General features: G+C 43.2%; 1 pseudogene; it reads right to left on the bottom strand.

The window, feature by feature from the left end:
- Positions 1-1,167: 1,167 nt before the first annotated feature.
- Positions 1,168-1,300, bottom strand: LOC141101873 (U2 spliceosomal RNA; annotated as a pseudogene).
- Positions 1,301-10,470: the final 9,170 nt, after the last annotated feature.

Raw genomic sequence — 10,470 nt, 5'->3', positions numbered from 1 at the left:
TGGCTCTGTTGCTCTAAGAAAAAGAACTGAAAAATAGCCAGCCAGTAAAAAGTACATTATCAATACTCAACAGTCCTGCCACTAGTAAATAGAATTGTTACTGTTTTGTAGAACTACATCCCCTAAATTCAGAATCTGAGACTTAAAGGTATTTTGAATGCCTGTCTCAAAGTTTTTTGGTTTTTTTTGAAAAGCCAGTGGAGTGTAAAACACACACAAAAACTTCCACCCGGTGCCAAAAAAAGTGCACACACATAGAGAGTGAAACACAAAAACGTGCAACAGTGTTTACACTGATCCTCCACTAGGGAAGGACCTTACCGTGATCCCCCTGGGCATTAGGCTCCAGACAGGGACTGAGGTACTTCACTTGGGTCCATCTAGCCGAAACCAGACAGACCCCCATTCTCTGGAAGGTCTGCCGAAACAGACCCACCCAAGTACTAGGTGGGACTCCCCCGAAGGGACACCCCATGAGAGAGGGCGAACCAAGCCAGAAGGCTTATTATCTGCCCCCTCCCAAGACTTTTAGTGTAGGCCTGAGGACCCACACCCTACTCGTCAGACAGTGACAAACATGTATACACATCAACTAAAAAAGACAAAAATAGTAACAAACACGGGGATAAATAAAAAGAAAGTGGGGAGAAGGAAGGTGGGAGAGTGAAAAGTGACCATTGTGTAATACAATGGCCAGCCCTCCGGCCAGGAATAAAAATTTCCCCTGGTCTTAGCCAAAAGGCTCGGCCCTAGAGGCAGGTGTGAAAAAAGTTTGTATGGTGAAGTGAAGTGACCTTGGTGCCCCCTTAACACTTGTGAGATTATGGCACCCCTGAACTGCCACTTCAGGGGCACATTCACCACAGGCTTTTCTCAACCCTGACCAACAGCCCAGACCAATGCAGCCCCGCCCCAGCCCAAATTGGCAAAATCTCCCCATGGGTCCCAGTACTCCCACCTAATTATATTCGGCGGTATCGGCCCATTCCCCTCAATAACACAGAAAAGGGGCAGGCTTTCCCAACCAAAAAACTGAAAGGGGCAGAAACCACACAAATCTAGGCCAGAAGGCCAGGGACCCGGCCCTTCAGCCGGACCCTGTGGTTCTCCATCCCCATCAGAAGGCTTCCCTTTCGGCTACGAACTGCTCCAGGTCACCTTTACTCCAGCAGGTTTTGCATAGCAACCGCCATCCCATCTCCACCCCGCCATAGATCAGGGACGGAAGCAAGCGCCACCTCCTGGAAACTGATAAGAACAGATACTACACTTGATCTTAGCCAAAAGGCTGAGAATCCAATCACAGAAATAACAATAGTACACAATGAATTGCTATAAATTAAAGCCATTGAATACAGCTGACATGTGAGCACTGTGATTGATCACAGCTATCACATGGTTCCAGGGTTGGCCCAATTCAAAATCTGTGTTCCACTGTGTCCACCACAGATCACTCCATTACGCAGCCCCTAGGGGGTGCACAAGGCACATGAGCAGGAGGATGTAGTATTATTATATTAGACCAGGCGGGAGGGGGTTAATAATAGTACAGGCATACAATGTACAAACAGGTATTATCAGCAAAGAACCCAACAAGATTCCTGGTGAAATGATACATAATTATAGTCTCGGGTTTATATAATTATTTATAATAATACCTCCAAATAAATGTTGCAGCAATGTTCAGTTGCAGAAACACCCAAGGATGATTGCGATGCAGCATCTGTCTTTGTGTTGGAGACCTGAAAACAAGCTCAGTGATGGGGAGATCCCTCAATCATTGTCCACCCAGCCTGAAACAGATTCTCATGAGCAGAAACTGTGGTGTGGCACTGGCACTTAGTGTTGCCTTTCTACTCTGTATCTTAGTCCCTAGTAGTTTAAAACTGTCATGCAACCAGACTTCTTCTAACTATCACAAGTACCTGTCGGATGCCTAACTTGACTCTTGCCTACGCAGGTATTGAGTTAGAAGTTAGAACTAGCTATAGAATCCAAGAACAGAAAGGACAGGGTGAACTAAAATAACAAGAGCTGCACTAAACACTTTATTTAAATAAACATGTTCACTTACTAGCATACAGCAAGGTGACTACTACACACACGCATATCCTATCACAGATTTATCTATTATAGTGCATGTAAGATGATAACAAGGAGACAGATATATATAGTATCTCACAAAAGTGAGTACACCCCTCACATGTTTGTAAATATTTTATTATATCTTTTCATGTGACAATATTGAAGAAATTACACTTTGCTACAATGTAAAGTAGTGAGTGTACAGCTTGTATAACAGTGTAAATTTGCTGTCCCCTCAAAATAACTCAACACACAGCCATTAATGTCTAAACCGCTGGCAACAAAAGTGGGTACACCCCTAAGTGAAAATGTCCAAATTGGGCCCAATTAGCCATTTTCCATCCCCAGTGTCATGTGACTCATTAGTGTTACAAGGTCTCATGTGTGAATGGGGAGCAGGTGTGTTAAATTTGGTGTTATTGCTCTCACTCTCTCATACTGGTCACTGGAAGTTCAACATGGCACCCCATGGCAAAGAACTCTCTGAGGATCTGAAAAAAGAATTGTTGCTCTACATAAAGATGGCCTAGGCTATTAGAAGATTGCCAAGACCCTGAAACTGAGCTGCAGCATGGTGGCCAAGACCATACAGCGGTTTAACATGACAGGTTCCACTCAGAAGAGGCCTCGCCATGGTGGACCAAAGAAGTTGAGTGCACGTGCTCAGTGTCATATCCAGAGGTTGTCTTTGGGAAATAGATGTATTAATGCTGCCAGCATTGCTGCAGAGGTTGAAGGGGTGGGGGATCAGCCTGTCAGTGCTCAGACCATACGCTGCACACTGCATCATACTGGTCTGTATGGCTGTCGTCCCAGAAGGAAGCCTCTTCTAAAGATGATGCACATGAAAAACTGCAAACAGTTTTGCTGAAGACAAGCAGACTAAGGTCATGGATTACTGGAACCATGTCCTGTGGTCTGATGAGACCAAGATAAATTTATTTGGTTCAGATGTGTCAAGGTGAGGATACAAAGACAAGCGTGTCTTGCCTACAGTCAAGCATGTGCATATTTACCCCATTTTTGCAATGGAGCAGTGTGAAAGCAGCCTAAATCTAAAGGGGGAGCTAAATAAATGTGGTATTAGAAGCTAAAAAGGTCCTATTGGCAAGTGTAGTATTAAATGTTGGGGCCCAGAGCCCTGCGTTGAAACACTCAGATCTATTTGAGTTTCACAGCAAAAGGCATTAGTCCCCAAACTATGCTCCAAGTTAGGGTGGCGCTGCCCTTTTAAGAGAGGATTAGAGGGGTTGTGGCCAGTGACCACTCACTGCAATGGCTCTTATTGTTCTCTGATGATCAAAACACATTGTGATGGCGGCATTTCTGGAATAAAGGACAAATTCTCTAAAAGTAAACTTGTCCTTTCAGGGTTAGCTGCAAGAAGAATACTAATTTATTTTTGGATAGCAAGAAGAAAATCTAATCAATTTGTCGTCCATGTACCTCTAATTATTCTGTATCTGTGTTGCCAGGTAGGATGCAATAATAAATGAAAAAGTACTGTGGATTGCCTTTCAGTCTAAAAACGTAATCCCTATACTCAGATTCCACTTTGTTTACCTTTCCCGGTCCTTTAAGTTTTGCAAAGTCATTACGGACAGCCGTCGGCCCTCTGCGAGATGTCGACATTTTCACATGTCTTTGTAAGCGCGGAATTTTGGTTCTGCTTATTGTTTTAATAGCACTAAGCCACAGCATGACTTGGGTAACCATAAGATAAATCTGCCTTTTTATAACCCCCAAGCAGACAGTACTGTGTGATACTAGCCAAACTCCCGCTGAGCGACAAAGGCAAACCAGCTCAGGAAGGAAGATGATAAAATATTAAACTGACTTCTCTATGTTCATCATGAAGCTTACAATACAGCTAGCAGCTTAGACGAAGCTTAAACCCTTGGGTTGAACCCTACTTATTTGTCCAAAGCAGTAATTAATTTATCACTTGGAAAGGCATTTTTTTTTCATGCGGAATCTTAATGGAAAGCCTGCTTGTTGGTTGAATCATTTGTTGGATACCGTAGAGAAATCTTGGGAGAGTGTAAAAAAAAAAAAAAAAAAAAAGAGATTGATAGTTCAGTTGTTCTTCATAGAGCATTTGTCCTACTGAGTATCGGAAAACGAATGGCTTTGTGTACATCGCAGAATATCATAATGCTCTCCTAGTCACATAGTTAAAAGTATTTGAATGCCATTTTGAAAGATGGGATGCCACTGGGTAATTGCGCCTAAGTGTTCGATGAGTGGTATACTTTAGCAGATGCTTCCAAAATGACAGGATCACTGGACAACTGCCATCAGATTACAGCTATTGTGATCTATGTATCTTTCTCATGTACCTTGTGTGCATAGGCAATCTTCTTTAAAAAGGCAAAAAAAAAAAAAAAAAAGGAAACACTCTCAATAGATGGTGAAGAGTTAATATTATAGCCAGGCGTGTTTTAGCTACTGGAATTTTTTTTCCCCCCTGCTGTTTAATACTGTCAGTATATAGGTTCATGTATTGCTAAGCTTGCCCTTGGCAAGGATATATTGTAACACATTCACAAAGGATGGAAAGGGAAGTTGTAGAAATACATTGTAATCTGGGTAAAGAAGCAAGTCATCTTGAGCAGCCTTTCTCGACTGGGGTGCTGCTGTAGCCTGGGGTGCTGCCTGGGTACGTCAGATGTGCCATTGTTTGACGGCGTCAAGGAAGTGGGCTTTCTTTCATTCTACTTTATGTACAATGTATTTGTACTGGGAGCACACTCGACTGCTTCTGGTCTCAGAGTGACGAATTTAGTGGCTCCCAATCATGCAATCACAGTGACAGACAATCACAGTTATGACTAATGTAAGAATCCACCTCATGCTGCTTCTACTATATGAGGATAAAAAGTTACATTGAAAAAAATATATACAGTAGAGAAAATAGTTAGATCGGGGCTAGATCTAGGTTAGTGTCAATGTTAGCGTTATGCCGCATACACACAATCGGATTTCCCGACGGGAAATGTTGGATGTGAGCTTGTTGGCTGAAAGTCCAACTGTGTATATGCTCCATCGAACATTTGTTGTTGGACTTTCTGCCAACAAATGTTGGCTGGCAGGTTCTCAAATTTTCCACCAACAAAACTTTTTTGTCGGACTTTCCGATCGTGTGTACACAAGTCCGTCGCACAAAAATTCACGCATGCTCGGAATCAAGTACCAGCTGGAAGCGCTCGGTCTTGTAAAACTAGCGTGCGTAATTCACATGACTATTCAACTTCCTTTTTCTTGGCTTGCCGTACGTCTTGTACATCACTACGTTTGTAACTGTTGGCCAACATTTGTGTGACCGTGTGTATGCAAGACAAGTTGGAGCCAACAACCTTCAAACAAAATTCCACGGTTTTGTTGTCGGAATGTTCGATCGTGTGTACGGGGCATTAGAGTGTTTGGGTAGAGTAAAAAAGGGAAAAATGTGCACTATTGTTTCTACCATGGGTATAAGGCTAGGTTCACACCTATGCATTTTCTTGTGCGTTTTGCAGTTTGCAGAAACACACTAAAGTTCATTTAACATGGTTTCCTATAGTACACGTTCAGATCTATGCGTTTTTCATCTGGTGCATTTTCGGAAAGGGCCAGGGACTTTTTTCCCCACAGCAGATTGCATTTTGCATGTAATAGAGTTCAATGGACCTGCTCCAAAATCGCAAGTGTTGTGTTTTTGATGCATTTGTACTTGCATTTAGCATGCCCCTGGCCGACAATGTCACAAGGGGGCAGGGTCACCCGGTGAGGTCAGTGGGTAATCCCGCCCCTTAGTTATTTAAGAACTGTCAGATGGTGGAGCTGGCAGACAGTGGGAGCCTTCGACGGGAGTGGAACTTTTTTTCTTTTTTCGGGTCGGCAGTGGTGGCAGGTATCGTTATTGGCGATGGATCTAAATCAGACCCCAGTAGTCTGGGGAGAAGACAGGAGGGATCTGCTAGAGCTGAGGGGAGACACCACAGAGCACAGCAGTCTGTCTAGAGACCGGGGAGAGATACGGGGCTGAGGTGACACTTTGACAGGGCGGCACATCAAGAGATGATTGGCTCAGCTGTGACGGGAAATGCAATTAAAACCAAAGCGTTTTTTTTTAGTAAATAAATTACCCAGATTTACACCATGTGGAGGGGCATCCCTTTTCTTTTCCATACACTTTCGGGAACTGAGAAAACATCTTCAACCTTGGAACCAGGTTTTGATCCATTTCCCGTGTATCCAGAGGTGACATCCAGGCCTCATAGAGGCGCCATCCGCCTTCAACCTCTACACTCAGTTGCCCAGGGTGGCACACAGCTCGGTTGATTCTATGCTTACGGCAGTAGAATGCAACAGTTCTGGTAAGCGTACCCCATCCTTTCATGAGTTTTTGATGACATCTGAACTGAGATTTGGGAAGCAGAAGGGACTGTTACACCATTTATCCATTGCGCATCATCATATTTTCTTTGACTACACGTCACTATTGGGACACTAGACTATGATTACAGAGACATTCTGTTCTTAAGACACATGTGTTTTTTAGCGCTACAATTTATTGAATATAGGTACACATTTTAGTCACATGGTTTGTAGCAGCTTTTGTTTTTCTTTCCAGGTAGCGCATTAATCATCTTTCTTCCATTTAAACATTTGTGCAAGAATGGGTTGCTCTCAGGAGCTCAATGAATTCAAGAGTGGCACCGTGATAGGTTGCTACCCGTACAATACGTCTATCCATGAAATTTCCTTGCTACTAAATATTCCACAGTCAACTATTAAGCCTCACACACACGATCGGATTGTTGGTCAACAAAACCGTGGAATTTTGTCCAAAGGGTGCTGGTCCAAACTTGTCTTGCATACACACGGCCACACAATTGTTGGCCAACAATTACGAACGTAGTGATGTACTAGACGTACTACGTGGTTTTTCAGCTCTTTGGCACCACCCTTTGGGCTCCTTCTGCTAATTTCGTGTTAGTAGAAGTTTGGTGAGTGTTGATTTGCGCTTTACATTTTGCACTTTTCATTTTGCGCTTTTCAGTCCGTTTCTAAACGGCCGTTCGTCAACCAGCCATGTTGCGGAATCGGAGAAGATAACGTGTTATTTATTATTGGCCTTGGATTTATTGCTTTGACATTATTTTTTTGGTTGAATAATGATTTGATTTGGTATATTTTCTATACTTTTGGATGCATAGAATGCACTTTTTGGTTAAGTTCTATTGGCAGATAGCATGTCTAATTTTATTTGTTTTTTTTTTTAATGCACAATAAAAACATTGTGGAGAATAATACTTGGCTATGTGTTTTTACTTCAAATAACAGTTTGGGAGTAGACAGTTACATTTTAAAAAATACAATGTAAAATTGACAAGGGACACCAACATAGTTGTATCTTTGATCTTAACTATAATGGTGTTGTGGTAACTTGCCCCCCCAAAAAAAGCATAATAATATTATTCTTGATATCACTAGAAAAAGAAAGCCTTTGTAAGTTTGTTTGCAATAACTCCATCAGTATCACCAGCAAAGCAGCTTCATTATTATCCCATTAAAGAAGAAGAGAATTGTGCACTGCATTTGGAGATTTCATAATTTGTCACGTCACGAATGTTAATTCTCCATTACGAACGCTAGTTTACAAGACCGGCGCATCTGGCTTGTCCTTGCTTCCGAGCATGCGTGCTTTTACTTTGGACTTTTTTCCGATGGACTTGTGTACACACGCTCGGAAAATCTGACAACACATATTTGTCCGTGGAAAATTTGAAAACCTGCCAGCCAACTTTTGTCCGCGGAAAGTCTGACAATAATTGTCCAATGGAGCATACACACGGTCGAATTTACTGCCAACAGCTTGTCATCGAACATTTCCTGTCGGAAAGTCTGATCGTGTGTACATGGTTTTAGTGGTATTATAATAAAGTGGAAGCAATTGGGAATAACAGCAACTCAGCCATGAAATGGTAGGCCACGTAAAATGACAGTTCACGGTGCGAAGAAGTGATCAACTGACTGCAGAGTCAATAGCTACAGACCTTCAAACTTTGTGTGGCCTTCAGATTAGCACAACAACAGTGCGTAGAGAGCTTCAGGGAATGGGTTTCCATGGCTAGGCAGCTGCATCCAAGCCTTACATCACCAAATGCAATGCAAAGCATTGGATGCAGTGGTGTAAAGCATGCCACCATTGGACTCTAGAGCAGTGGAGACATGTTCTCTGGAGTGACGAATCATGCTTCTCTGTCTGGCAATCCGATGGACATGTCTGGGTGTGGCAGTTGCCAGAAGAACAGTACTTGTCTGACTGCCTTGTACAAAGTGTAAAGTTTGGAAGAGGGGGATTATGGTGTGGGGTTGTTTTTCAGGGGTTGGGCTTGGCTTGGCTTGGGTTCCAGTGAAGGGAACTCTTAAAGTGATTGTATAGGTTTGTTTAAAGACAAATTTAAAAAAAAAATCATACTTACCTCCTCTGTGCAAGGGTTTTGCACAAAGCGGCCCCGGTCCTTCTTTTCTGGGGTCCATCCGGAGGCGCTCCTGGCTTCTCCTCCTCATCGAGTGCCCCCGCGGATAGCCGCATTCCATGGGGGCACTCATGCGCGCTCGCTCCCGAGTCCTGCTGTTGCGTCCATTGACACAGACAGCAGGACTCAGCCCACCCGACTCCCGTGTCACTGGATTTGATTGACAGCAATGGGTGCCAATGGTTCCTGCTGCTATCAATCTATACAATGGGGACTCAAGACAGCGGCTGGAGCTGTTAGACTTGTGCTCGTTGCTGGAAAGATCGGGTTCAGGTAAGAAAAAGGGAGGCTGAGGAGCAGCTGCACCACAAAAGGTTTTTCACCGTAATGCATAGAATGCATTACAACTCCTTTAGGGCGTCAGCATACCAAGACATTTTGGGCAATTTCATGCTCCCAACTTTGTGGGAACAGTTTGGGGATGGCCCCTTCCTGTTCCAACATGACTGTGCACCAGTGCACAAAGCAAGGTCCATAAAGACATGGATGAGCCAGTTTGTGGTGGAGGAACTTGACTGGCCTGCACAAGTCCTGACATCAACTGGATAGAACACCTTCTATCACACGCTGCAATGTTTTAAATTGTTTAATGCAGCGCACTCTCTTCTTCTTTATAATGCTAGAAGAATGAAGTTGTTTTGCTGCTCATATTCACACAGACTTCTCACAAACTTCTTTCTTTATAATTTATCGTGATTCATGAATATAATATTTTGCTAAGTCACATCTCCCGAAAAAAATGAAATTTTTTGATGTTTTTAGAATTTTTTTTGAAATCCTAATCTGTTATTTTTTGTAAAATTTTTTTTTTTTTTACTTCAGAATAGTTTTGGGTGTGTTTTGTGTGTCAAGTTACCACAACACCATTATTATCTTGTATTATTTAATCTCAAGGAGGTTGCTTGGTGTTGGTGTCTCTTGTTAATTTAACATTGTATTTTTGAAATGTCCCTGCCTCCTCACAAACAAGCTGTCCTTTTTGAAGAAAAACACACATAGGCGAGTATAATAGAAATAAAAATACCTTTATTAAGGGGTCCTAACCAAACAAAGAGGGAGGCAACGCTGGATAAACTGCAAAATTGGCAAAGCCTTTGGCCCCCAGGGCACACATCAACTATTTTACTGCAAAATTGGTGGCCTGAGGAGTCCATATATAAGGGAGTACAATCTGGTCCAGAAGTTCAAGAGATCAGGCTGTGGTCATACAAGAGCCTGCATCTTTTGTCAGACCAGACTGAACCCAGGTCATCACTCTCTGGTCGTCCTTAGACGCTTGCTTCCAGGCTGTGGCTCTGGCTAAGGAGGTGTGGCAGGAGGAGGAGGACCTGGAGGAGGAGGACCATGGTTGAGCTCACAAACGTGACTTTGGCTTGTGAGTTGGCCCCTCAACCCCTTACTTAGTGCTTGGAAGATGATATACTCACATATTAGGCATTGGCCCTCCTCCACTTCCAGCATTTTGCAGGCTGTTATGTATGCAAAGTCCTCTTGAACACTATGGGGGGTTCTGAGGGCCACAGTAGCCTTCATAAATAGGCCAATCGCTGCCTCCTCCAGGTTACTCCTCTTCCTGCCACTTTTTGGTTGAAGGCGGAGGGGAAGGACCTGGGTATCGGGCAGGCTACTGGGCCTGGCCATCTCCTGGCTGAGACTTTCCTGTGTATGAAAAAGGGACATCGTTTTAGTTTTTGGTTCATCAATCAATCACAATCAGAAATTAGGAATCCAAACTAACATAGATTTAACATCATTAGTTTGACCAACAGAAATATTTAGAAGAATGCTATACCCAGCTCAAGCTGGGCTCCTCCACATGTTGCTGCCTGGAAGGCCCAGGTTGGACGTCAGAAGCCTC

This window comes from Aquarana catesbeiana, linkage group LG06 (genome assembly GCF_042186555.1).
Source record: "Aquarana catesbeiana isolate 2022-GZ linkage group LG06, ASM4218655v1, whole genome shotgun sequence".
Taxonomy (NCBI): Eukaryota; Metazoa; Chordata; class Amphibia; order Anura; family Ranidae; genus Aquarana; species Aquarana catesbeiana.
Note: the sequence above shows the minus strand (reverse complement) of the source record. Positions and strands in the feature narration are given on the sequence as shown.